Here is a 3,700-nt window from a genome sequence, read left to right as displayed (position 1 = left end):
ACATGAGTGAAGAAGCCATCTTGGAAGCAGATCCTCCAGTTTCAGCCATGGCAGCTGACGCCAAATGGATCAAAGACGAACTGCCCAACCAAGCCTATCCTGAATTCATGATTCAGAAAGGTATGAGCAAAACAAAATGGTTGTTTTAAGCTATAAAGTTCTGGGACAGTTTGTTAGCGCAGCAAGACAGCCAGAAATCAAACCTCATATAAAGCTTTTCAAAAAAATCAAAACAATATAACCACAATTGTGTTTTAAAATAAAATGGTAATCCCAGCACTTTGGGAGGCCAAGGCAGGCGGATCACTTGAGGTCAGGAGTTCAAGACCAGCCTGGCCAACATGGTGAAACCCCGTCTCTACTAAAAATACACAAAAATTAGCTGGGTTATGGTGGCACACACCTGTAATCCCCGCTACTCGGGAGGCTGAGGCAAGAGAATTGCTTGAACATGAGAGGTGGAGGTTGTGGTGAGTCAAGACTGCACTGCACTCCAGCCTGGACAAAAAAGCGAGACTCCGTCTCAAAAAAAAAAATTTTTTTTAATTAAAACAAATAAATAAAATGGTGCTTCTGCCTGGTCCTTTGGAAAAGCCTGCCCCAGTAAAACAAGATTTGGCCATTTGCCTTTTTGTAATCCTTCCTCCATCTGGAAGAAATATAGAAATGTAATAACTATAACAAGGAGATACTGCTACCTCTCAGCTTGGGCAATTCCGAAACCCCCAAGAGGTGATTTATATGTGTTACAAGGAGCAAAGGAGGAGAATGAAGGCAAAACTGTTCTGGGTGCTGGAACCTCTGAGGCCACTTCTGAGCATCCCCCTCTACCCCCAAAATAGAGACTGGACCCAACAGCTGCTGTCAGGCAGCTAACAGAACAGCAAGCCACCAGGAAGGAGGAAGACCCTTTCCCCCGCACCACACCCCACCCCCGGCCCCCAACCCTTGCCTTCCAGTGTCCCTCTAATGCCCTCTACTGGCAGAACCTAACAAGAAGCCAGCTGACAAATAATTTTGGGTCCCAGCCACAGGATCACAGAGCAGGATTTAGAGCTGAGATCCAGTAACTTCATAACCAACTCAGTCCTCCCCTTAGGATGCTAGGCATCCATATACACCCTTCCACACATATTTTAATCACCACATTAACACCACCACTTCATGCTGTAGCCTAGTAAGATACAATATCCTTCATACAAAGGTAGACACTCTCATCCCCTTCACCAGTGTCAACAGTCTGTATCCCTCACTGTGCAATGTTAATTACTCTTCTAATTCAAATGTAATCCCATCTGAATATTCTATAACATGAAAAAAGGCACAAAGCTGTTATAGTCCTTGTCTTCATCTTGTCTTCATAACTGGTCGTTAAGACCCTATGTAGTTGATATTTCTTCTTCTGCCTGCCTGTTCCATGTTTCCTTTGCTCTCAGCCAGCACCTCAGCTGTTTTTCGTTTTGGTCTTGTTTTATCACCAGATAGGGTGACTTCAAAACTCATTCCTAAAAGAATGTGAAACCTCAGTGGTCTTGTGTTTTTTAACTTATGTACTTTTCTATTAAACTTTACCTAGGAACACAGAAGTACTAAGACATATCCCAGAGAATCCTCTGGGTTCCAGACATGGTCCTTTCTCTCCTCATTGTATATAGCAGCACCCAAATTTCTTCTTGGTAATCAGAGCCGATCATCTCAGCCAGTACAGTACTTCTCTTCTTTGCCTGTTGGCTCGGTGGTATGAGACGACCAAAATAGCTATCTAACTTCCAATCCAACTGACCCATCATGTTGCCTGGATGACAGAATTTCTCCTTGGGAACCAAAACCTCTATACCAACTGAACCCAAAGTTACAGGAATGGGAAGCACACATTCTGTAATTGGTTTGTGATAGTGAGAAGCCACTCCTATTAATTTCCAAACCTGTGCATTCCATGAGAGATCACCATCTATGGGCCGTATTCACAGCATATACTGCATCGTTTAATTAAGAACCTCAACTTTTCAGGTCTCCCAACTGGCACAACTGACTACTCAACAGCTCATTCAATTTTCTCAGGCTGATAGGGTATGCCAGAAGCAATGTTACACGGAATACCATGAATAAAGGTTTCTGGGTTCACGGATGATTGTGTTAGCAAAAGCATTAGACAGCGAAAGTATTAATATTATATTAATAAATCCAGATATCCAGAATGCATGTCTATTCCAGTGAGGAAAAACTGGCATCCCTTTGATGATGGAAGGGGTCCAACGTAATTAACCTGTCACCAGGTCGCTGGCTTGTAACCTCAGGAAATATACCATATCAGGGGATGGCAGATTTGGCAATCGCAATGGCAAGTAGCCAAGTGTTCAGGTCACCCACTACTACATAGCAAACCACTCCAAAACTTAGTAGCTTGGAACATTATTTATCTGACTCACAAGTCTGCCATTTGGGTAGGAGCTGGAGGGGACAGCTCATCTCTGTCCCATTCTGCATCAGCTGGGAGGGCTCAAAGACTGGGAGCTATAATCATCAGAAGGCTCACTCACGTCTGGCAATGAGACCCTAGCTGGGGACGTGGTTAAAACACCTATAATTCTTCTTACACGAGATGACACATGGGAAGCCTTGTCTATCATGAATGCCCTTTGGTGAACTTTCATACAAGACACTAATATCTTCACTCTGGATCTAAAGAGGCCCATCTACATAACTCCTCCTCAGAAATCCTTGCATCAATCTTCCATATTGTGTAAGGCAGGTCAATATTTGAAAAATTTGCGTGACTCAGTAAATATTTTCCAAATGACCAATGCAAAATCTTACAAAACCATGTATGAGCAAAATATCCATGCAAATACTAAATGATTCTAATGTAACAATTCTAATGTAACAATTTTTTTAAATTGTGATATGCTTTCACAGTCCACCTTGCAATGAACATTTAAGAAACAAACTGTAATCCCAGCACTCTGGGAGGCTGAGGCGGGCGGATCACAAGGTCAGGAGATCGAGACCATCCTGGTTAACTAAAAACTAAAAATACAAAAAATTTAGCCGGGCATGATGGCACGTGCCTGTAGTCTCCGCTACTTGGGAGGCTGAGGCAGGAGCATTGCTTAAACTCAGCAAGTGGAGGTTGCAGTGAGCCGAGATTGCACCACTGCATTCCAGCTTGGGTGACAGTGAGACTCCATCTCAAAAAACAAAAAAACAAAGTAACTTTTTCTCCAGTTTGGGTTTGCTGGTAAACTTTCTAACACATTTTTCGAGTTTTGTCTGAAAATGTTTTCTTGAAGGGTTTTTACTGAGTTTAGAATTTTAAATTGCAGTTTTGTTCCAGCTTTCTAAACATACTCCATTGCTTCCTGGCTTCCATTATTTGCATTGTCAAGTCTTTTTAATTGGGATGCCTTTAAAATTGCCTTCAGGTTTTAATTATATACGCTTTTTTTTTTTTTTTTTTTAAAGACATCTTGGCTCTGTTATGCAGGCTGAAGTGCAGCCTTGAACTCCTGGGCTCAAGCAATCCTCCCACCTCTGCCTCCCAAAGTGCTAGGATTACACTAATTAAGCTGCAGTGCCTAGTCTTAATATCTTTAACTGGTTATTTTTGTCATGTTTAAAGTTAACACTTTATTAACAGTTCTGCAAAGTCATCAATCTCGATTATTGCCCCATTCGCTCCTGCAATATATTTTCAGTTAGG

The sequence above is a fragment of the Gorilla gorilla genome, chromosome 16 (assembly GCF_029281585.2).
Source record: "Gorilla gorilla gorilla isolate KB3781 chromosome 16, NHGRI_mGorGor1-v2.1_pri, whole genome shotgun sequence".
NCBI lineage: Eukaryota > Metazoa > Chordata > Mammalia > Primates > Hominidae > Gorilla > Gorilla gorilla.
The sequence above is the reverse complement of the archived record's forward strand: the minus strand, read 5'-3'. Positions refer to the sequence as shown.